The 8,780-nt window shown below is 51.9% G+C and overlaps 1 long non-coding RNA gene and 2 other non-coding genes across 3 annotated transcripts; all 3 read left to right on the forward strand.

Annotated features, from left to right (window-relative positions):
• The first annotated feature begins 492 nt into the window (after positions 1-492).
• LOC128072884 (U5 spliceosomal RNA) lies at positions 493-607 on the forward strand. Its single transcript, XR_008202491.1, has one exon. It is a non-coding gene; the product is annotated as a U5 spliceosomal RNA (small nuclear RNA).
• A 1,469-nt stretch (positions 608-2,076) lies between these two features.
• On the forward strand, positions 2,077-2,191 carry LOC128072876 (U5 spliceosomal RNA). The gene has a single exon (XR_008202483.1). It is a non-coding gene; the product is annotated as a U5 spliceosomal RNA (small nuclear RNA).
• Positions 2,192-4,708: 2,517 nt separating this feature from the next.
• LOC128072464 (uncharacterized) lies at positions 4,709-8,219 on the forward strand. Its single transcript, XR_008202264.1, has 4 exons — positions 4,709-4,866; positions 6,166-6,198; positions 6,472-6,631; positions 8,146-8,219. It is a non-coding gene; the product is annotated as an uncharacterized LOC128072464 (long non-coding RNA).
• Positions 8,220-8,780: the final 561 nt, after the last annotated feature.

An 8,780-nucleotide genomic window follows, 5' to 3' on the forward strand; every position in this document is an offset into this window, starting at 1 on the left:
GCTTCCCTTCCGTGGAGCGATCTCACTGCTGCTCAATATCACAGTGAGCGTTTCGGCTGTGCTGTTCGCAGATAATGCAACGTCCCGAGTTCCATTCAGTTTCCGCAGTGCAGCCCCCATAGCACAGTCCCGCACAGCGCTCCGCAAGCAGACGCGCACCGCCCGGCTCCCACCGTTCAGTTTCGTTTCAATTCGGCGCCAGGCAGTACCGCCCCGACCTGAGCGCTGGGCGCTGGGGCAATGGCGCCTCCTCATTAGCATGCGGCAAATTAGCATACAACTTATTAGCATACCCCGCGTGCAGACGGCGGACACGCGCGCCACGCCGGGCTCCGCCGATCCGCGCGTGAGCGGCCGCCGGGATCGGAAGGGGCGGCGGGGAACGGGGCGATGCGGAGCCGGGCTGTGCCGGGAGGAGCGGAGCAGGGCAGGACGCCGTGTGCTGGGGGCGGCGGGCCGGCAGTGGGGCCGGGGCCGGGGAGGGGTGGGGTTATACTCTGGTTTCTCTTCAGATCGTATAAATCTTTCGCCTTTTACTAAAGATTTCCGTGGAGAGGAACAAGCACGAGTGTCGTGGAATTTTTTGAGGCTCCGCTCCGGCGGAGCTGTCCCTGCTGTGGTTAAGGACAGAGCGAGCACGAGTGTCGTGGAACTGCTGTGGTGTGCTGTTAGGCCGGGCAAGTGTGCTGCTGGCTAAGAGCAGCAGGAGCGGAGTGCCGTGGGATTTTTGGAGGCTTCCCTTCAGCAGAGCCTGTCAGAGTTGTTTCGGTGGAGCCCTTTCACCATCGTAGGTGAAAAGCAGAACAAGCATGAATGTCGTGGGAATCTCTGAGTGTCGTGGAATTTCTCAGGCTTCCCTTCGGCAGAGCTATCCATGTCGTGGTTAGTAATAGAACAAGCACGAGTGTCGTGGATCTTTTGAAATCTCCACTTAGAACGAGCAATAGAATGAGCACGAGCATGGGACTGAGGCTTCCCTTCTGCAGAGCTATCCCACTGCTGCTTAGATACAACAAGCACGAGTGCTGTGACGTCTCTGAGTGTTGTGGGATTTTTGGTGGCTTGCCTCAGCTGGAGCCTTTTCACTACTGTAGGTGAAAAGCAGAACAAGCAGAAACATCGTAAGAATTTTTGAGTGTTGTGGAATTTTAGAGGCTTCCCTTCTGTGGGACCTCTCACCATTGCTTCGGTGGAGCCTTTTTACCATTGCAGGTGAATACCAGCACAAGCACGAGTGTCATGGAACTTTTGGAATCTCCACTCAGACCAAGCTATAGAACGGGCACGAGTGACGTGGGATTTCTGCAGGCTTCTCTTCTGCAGAGCTATCCCACTGCTGCTCAGATCCAACAGAGTGTTGTGAGGTTTTTGAATATCGTGAAATATTTGGAGACTTCGATTCTGTGGAGGCTCTCACCATTGCTGGTGGAAAGCAGATCAAGCACGAGTGTCATGGAATTTCGGTGGCTTCCCTTCTATGGAACCTCCCACCATTGTTTCGGTGGAGCATTTTCACCGTTGCAGGTGAAAAGCAGAACAAGCACGAATGCCGTGGGAATCTCTGAGTGTCATGGAATTGTTGATGCTTCCCTTCCGTGGAGCGATCTCACTGCTGCTCAATATCACAGTGAGCGTTTCGGCTGTGCTGTTCGCTGATAATGCAACGTCCCGAGTTCCATTCAGTTTCCGCAGTGCAGCCCCCATAGCAGAGTCCCGCACAGCGCTCCGCAAGCAGACGCGCACCGCCCGGCTCCCACCGTTCAGTTTCGTTTCAATTCGGCGCCAGGCAGTACCGCCCCGACCTGAGCGCTGGGCGCTGGGGCAATGGCGCCTCCTCATTAGCATGCGGCAAATTAGCATACAACTTATTAGCATACCCCGCGTGCAGACGGCGGACACGCGCGCCACGCCGGGCTCCGCCGATCCGCGCGTGAGCGGCCGCCGGGATCGGAAGGGGCGGCGGGGAACGGGGCGGTGCGGAGCCGGGCTGTGCCGGGAGGAGCGGAGCAGGGCAGGACGCCGTGTGCTGGGGGCGGCGGGCCGGCAGTGGGGCCGGGGCCGGGCAGGGGTGGAGTTATACTCTGGTTTCTCTTCAGATCGTATAAATCTTTCGCCTTTTACTAAAGATTTCCGTGGAGAGGAACAAGCACGAGTGTCGTGGAATTTTTTGAGGCTCCGCTTCGGCGGAGCTGTCCCTGCTGTGGTTAACGACAGAGCGAGCACGAGTGTCGTGGAACTGCTGCGGTGTGCTGTTAGGCCGGGCAAGTGTGCTGCTGGCTAAGAGCAGCAGGAGCGGAGTGCAGTGGGATTTTTGGAGGCTTCCCTTCCGTGTAGCATCTCACCGTTTTGGTGAAAAGCAAACAAGCACGAGCGTCAGTGGGATCTATTGAGTGACGTGGAATTTTTGGAGGCTTCCCTTCAGTGGAGCCTCTCACCACTGCAGGTGAAAAGCAGAACAAGCACGAGTGTCGTGGAATTTTGGTGGCTTCCCTTCTGTGGTACCTCTCACCATTGCTTCGGTGGAGCCTTTTCACCATTACAGGTGAAAAGCAGAACAAACACGAGTGTCGTGGGAATTTTTGAGTGTCATGGAATTTTGGAGGCTTCCTTCAGTGGAGCCTCTCACCATTGCAGGTGGAAAGCAGAACAAGCACGAGTGTCATGGAATTTTGGTGGCTTCCCTTCTGTTGCGCCTCTCACCATTGCTTCGGTGGAGCCTTTTCACTATCAGAGGTGAAAATCAGAACAAACACGAGTGTCGTGGGAATCTCTGAGTGTCGTGGAATTTTTGGAGGCTTTCCTCTGGTGGGGCCTCTCACCATTGCGGGTGGAAAGCAAACAAGCACGAGTGTCATGGAATTTTGGTGGCTTCTCTTCAGTGGAGCCTCTCACCATTGCAGGTGGAAAGCAGAACAAGCACGAGTGTCATGGAATTTTGGTGGCTTCTCTTCAGTGGCGCCTCTCACCATTGTTTTGGTGGAGCCTTTTCACCATTGCAGGTGAAAAGCAGAACAAGCACGAATGTAGTGGAATCTCTGAGTGTCGTGGGAATTTTTGAGTGTCGTGGAATTTTGGTGGCTTCCCTTCTCTGATGCCTCTCACCATTGCATGTGGAAAGCAGAACAAGCACGAGTGTCGTGGAATTTTGGTGGCTTCCCTTCAATGGCGCCTCTCACCATTGCTTCAGTGGAGCCTTTTCACCATTGCAGGTGAAAAGCAGAACCAACACAAATGTTGTGGGAATTTTTGAGTGTCGTGGAATTTTGGTGGCTTCCCTTCTCTGATGCCTCTCACCATTGCTTCGGTGGAGCCTTTTCACCATTGTAGGTGAAAAGCAGAACAAACACGAGTGTCGTGGGAATCTCTGAGTGTCGTGGAATTTCTCAGGCTTCCCTTTAGCAGAGCTATCCCTACTGTGGTTACTAACAGAACAAGCACGAGTGTCGTGGAACTTGTGGAGTCTCCACTTAGCCTGAGCTACAGAACGAGCACGAGTGCCGTGGGATTGAGGCTTCCGTTCGGCAGCGCTATCCCACTGCTGCTTAGATACAACAAGCACGAGTGTTGTGGCATTTCTGAGTGTCGTGGAATTTTTGGAGGATTTCCTCCAGTGGAGCCTCTCACCATTGCGGGTGGAAAGCAGAACAAGCACGAGTGTCGTGGAATTTTGGTGGCTTCCCTTCTGTAATGCCTCTCACCATTGCTTTGGTAGAGCCTTTTCACCATTGCAGGTGAAAAGCAGAACAAACACGAATGTCATGGATCTTTTGAGTGTCGTGGAATTTTTGGAGGCTTGGAGGCTTCCTTCAGTGGAGCCTCTCACCACTGCAGGTGGAAAGCAGAACAAGCACGAGTGTCATGGAATTTTGGTGGCTTCCCTTCTCTGATGCCTCTCACCATTGCTTCGGTGGAGCCTTTTCACCATCAGAGGTGAAAATCAGAACAAACACGAATGTTGTGGGAATTTTTGAGTGTCGTGGAATTTTTGGAGGCTTCCCTCCGGTGGAGCCTCTCACCATTGCATGTGGAAAGCAGAACAAGCACGAGTGTCATGGAATTTAGGTGGCTTCCCTTCAGTGGCGCCTTTCACCATTGCTTTGATGGCGCCTTTTCACCATTGCAGGTGGAAAGCAAACAAGCACGAGTGTCGTGGAATTTTTGGTGGCTTCCCTTCAGTGGAGCCTCTCACCATTGCAGGTGGAAAGCAGAACAAGCACGAGTGTCGTGGAATTTTGGTGGCTTCCCTTCTCTGATGCCTCTCACCATTGCTTCAGTGGAGCCTTTCCACCATTGCAGGTGAAAAGCAGAACAAGCACGAATGTCATGGATCTTTTGAGTGTCGTGGAATTTTTGGAGGCTTGGAGGCTTCCTTCAGTGGAGCCTCTCACCATTGCAGGTGGAAAGCAGAACAAGCACGAGTGTCGTGGAATTTTGATGGCTTCCCTTCAGTGGCGCCTCTCACCATTGCTTCGGTGGAGCCTTTTCACCATTGCAGGTGAAAAGCAGAACAAACACGAGTGTCATGGAATCTTTTGAGTGTCGTGGAATTTTGGTGGCTTCCCTTCAGTGGAGCCTCTCACCATTGCTTTGGTGGAGCCTTTTCACCATTGCAGGTGAAAAGCAGAACAAACACGAGTGTCATGGAATCTTTTGAGTGTCGTGGAATTTTGGTGGCTTCCCTTCAGTGGAGCCTCTCACCATTGCAGGTGGAAAGCAGAACAAGCACGAGTGTCATGGAATTTTGGTGGCTTCCCTTCTCTGATGCCTCTCACCATTGCTTCGGTGGAGCCTTTTCACCATCAGAGGTGAAAATCAGAACAAACACGAATGTTGTGGGAATTTTTGAGCGTCGTGGAATTTTTGCAGGTTTCCCTCCGGTGGAGCCTCTCACCATTGCATGTGGAAAGCAGAACAAGCACGAGTGTCATGGAATTTTGGTGGCTTCCCTTCAGTGGCGCCTCTCACCATTGCTTTGGTGGCGCCTTTTCACCATTGCAGGTGGAAAGCAGAACAAGCACGAATGTAGTGGAATCTCTGAGTGTCGTGGGAATTTTTGAGTGCCGTGGAATTTTTGGAGGCTTCCCTCCGGTGGAGCCTCTCACCATTGCAGGTGGAAAGCAGAACAAGCACGAGTGTCATGGAATTTTGGTGGCTTCCCTTCAGTGGCGCCTTTCACCATTGCTTTGATGGCGCCTTTTCACCATTGCAGGTGGAAAGCAGAGCAAGCACGAGTGTCGTGGAATTTTGGTGGCTTCCCTTCAGTGGAGCCTCTCACCATTGCAGGTGGAAAGCAGAACAAGCACGAGTGTCGTGGAATTTTGGTGGCTTCCCTTCTCTGATGCCTCTCACCATTGCTTCGGTGGAGCCTTTTCACCATTGCAGGTGAAAAGCAGAACAAGCACGAATGTCATGGATCTTTTGAGTGTCGTGGAATTTTTGGAGGCTTGGAGGCTTCCCTTCAGTGGAGCCTCTCACCACTGCAGGTGGAAAGCAGAACAAGCACGAGTGTCGTGGAATTTTGATGGCTTCCCTTCTCTCATGCCTCTCACCATTGCTTTGGTGGAGCCTTTTCACCATTGCAGGTGAAAAGCAGAACAAACACGAGTGTCGTGGGAATCTCTGAGTGTCGTGGAATTTTTGGAGGCTTCCCTCTGGTGGAGCCTCTCACCATTGCATGTGGAAAGCAGAACAAGCACGAGTGTCGTGGAATTTTGGTGGCTTCCCTTCAATGGCGCCTCTCACCATTGCTTCAGTGGAGCCTTTTCACCATTGCAGGTGAAAAGCAGAACCAACACAAATGTTGTGGGAATTTTTGAGTGTCGCGGAATTTTGGTGGCTTCCCTTCTCTGATGCCTCTCACCATTGCTTCGGTGGAGCCTTTTCACCATTGTAGGTGAAAAGCAGAACAAACACGAGTGTCGTGGGAATCTCTGAGTGTCGTGGAATTTCTCAGGCTTCCCTTTAGCAGAGCTATCCCTACTGTGGTTACTAACAGAACAAGCACGAGTGTCGTGGAACTTGTGGAGTCTCCACTTAGCCTGAGCTACAGAACGAGCACGAGTGCCGTGGGATTGAGGCTTCCCTTCGGCAGCGCTATCCCACTACTGCTTAGATACAACAAGCACGAGTGTTGTGGCATTTCTGAGTGTCGTGGAATTTTTGGAGGCTTTCCTCCAGTGGAGCCTCTCACCATTGCAGGTGGAAAGCAGAACAAGCACGAGTGTCGTGGAATTTTGGTGGCTTCCCTTCTCTGATGCCTCTCACCATTGCTTCAGTGGAGCCTTTCCACCATTGCAGGTGAAAAGCAGAACAAGCACGAATGTCATGGATCTTTTGAGTGTCGTGGAATTTTCGGAGGCTTGGAGGCTTCCTTCAGTGGAGCCTCTCACCACTGCAGGTGGAAAGCAGAACAAGCACGAGTGTCGTGGAATTTTGGTGGCTTCCCTTCAGTGGAGCCTCTCACCATTGCAGGTGGAAAGCAGAACAAGCACGAGTGTCATGGAATTTTGGTGGCTTCCCTTCTCTGATGCCTCTCACCATTGCTTCGGTGGAGCCTTTTCACCATCAGAGGTGAAAATCAGAACAAACACGAATGTTGTGGGAATTTTTGAGCGTCGTGGAATTTTTGCAGGTTTCCCTCCGGTGGAGCCTCTCACCATTGCATGTGGAAAGCAGAACAAGCACGAGTGTCGTGGAATTTTGGTGGCTTCCCTTCAGTGGCGCCTCTCACCATTGCTTTGGTGGCGCCTTTTCACCATTGCAGGTGGAAAGCAGAACAAGCACGAATGTAGTGGAATCTCTGAGTGTCGTGGGAATTTTTGAGTGCCGTGGAATTTTTGGAGGCTTCCCTCCGGTGGAGCCTCTCACCATTGCATGTGGAAAGCAGAACAAGCACGAGTGTCGTGGAATTTTGATGGCTTCCCTTCTCTGATGCCTCTCACCATTGCTTTGGTGGAGCCTTTTCACCATTGCAGGTGAAAAGCAGAACAATCACGAATGTCATGGATCTTTTGAGTGTCGTGGAATTTTGGTGGCTTCCCTTCTGTTGCGCCTTTCACCATTGCTTTGATGGCGCCTTTTCACCATTGCAGGTGGAAAGCAGAGCAAGCACGAGTGTCGTGGAATTTTTGGTGGCTTCCCTTCAGTGGAGCCTCTCACCATTGCAGGTGGAAAGCAGAACAAGCACGAGTGTCGTGGAATTTTGGTGGCTTCCCTTCTCTGATGCCTCTCACCATTGCTTCGGTGGAGCCTTTCCACCATTGCAGGTGAAAAGCAGAACAAGCACGAATGTCATGGATCTTTTGAGTGTCGTGGAATTTTTGGAGGCTTGGAGGCTTCCCTTCAGTGGAGCCTCTCACCACTGCAGGTGGAAAGCAGAACAAGCACGAGTGTCGTGGAATTTTGATGGCTTCCCTTCTCTGATGCCTCTCACCATTGCTTCGGTGGAGCCTTTTCACTATCAGAGGTGAAAATCAGAACAAACACGAGTGTCGTGGGAATCTCTGAGTGTCGTGGAATTTTTGGAGGCTTCCCTCTGGTGGAGCCTCTCACCATTGCATGTGGAAAGCAGAACAAGCACGAGTGTCGTGGAATTTTGGTGGCTTCCCTTCAATGGCGCCTCTCACCATTGCTTCAGTGGAGCCTTTTCACCATTGCAGGTGAAAAGCAGAACCAACACAAATGTCGTGGGAATTTTTGAGTGTCGTGGAATTTTGGTGGCTTCCCTTCTCTGATGCCTCTCACCATTGCTTCGGTGGAGCCTCTCACCATTGCATGTGGAAAGCAGAACAAGCACGAGTGTCGTGGAATTTTGATGGCTTCCCTTCAGTGGCGCCTCTCACCATTGCTTTGGTGGCGCCTTTTCACCATTGCAGGTGAAAAGCAGAACAAGCACGAATGTCATGGAATCTTTTGAGTGTCGTGGAATTTTGGTGGCTTCCCTTCAGTGGAGCCTCTCACCATTGCAGGTGGAAAGCAGAACAAGCACGAGTGTCATGGAATTTTGGTGGCTTCCCTTCAGTGGCGCCTCTCACCATTGCTTTGGTGGAGCCTTTTCACCATTGCAGGTGGAAAGCAGAACAAGCACGAATGTAGTGGAATCTCTGAGTGTCGTGGGAATTTTTGAGTGTCGTGGAATTTTTGGAGGCTTCCCTCCGGTGGAGCCTCTCACCATTGCAGGTGGAAAGCAGAACAAGCACGAGTGTCGTGGAATTTTGGTGGCTTCCCTTCAATGGCGCCTCTCACCATTGCTTCAGTGGAGCCTTTTCACCATTGCAGGTGAAAAGCAGAACCAACACAAATGTTGTGGGAATTTTTGAGTGTCGTGGAATTTTGGTGGCTTCCCTTCTCTGATGCCTCTCACCATTGCTTCGGTGGAGCCTTTTCACCATTGTAGGTGAAAAGCAGAACAAAGACGAGTGTCGTGGGAATCTCTGAGTGTCGTGGAATTTCTCAGGCTTCCCTTTAGCAGAGCTATCCCTACTGTGGTTACTAACAGAACAAGCACGAGTGTCGTGGAACTTGTGGAGTCTCCACTTAGCCTGAGCTACAGAACGAGCACGAGTGCCGTGGGATTGAGGCTTCCGTTCGGCAGCGCTATCCCACTGCTGCTTAGATACAACAAGCACGAGTGTTGTGGCATTTCTGAGTGTCGTGGAGTTTTGGTGGCTTCCCTTCTGTTGTGCCTCTCACCATTGTAGGTGAAAAGCAGAACAAACACGAATGTCTTGGGAAATTCTGAGTGTCGTGGAATAGTCTGAGGCTCCACTTCGGCGGCGCCA

This window comes from Tympanuchus pallidicinctus, unplaced genomic scaffold, assembly GCF_026119805.1.
Source record: "Tympanuchus pallidicinctus isolate F22 unplaced genomic scaffold, pur_lepc_1.0 scaffold7, whole genome shotgun sequence".
NCBI lineage: Eukaryota > Metazoa > Chordata > Aves > Galliformes > Phasianidae > Tympanuchus > Tympanuchus pallidicinctus.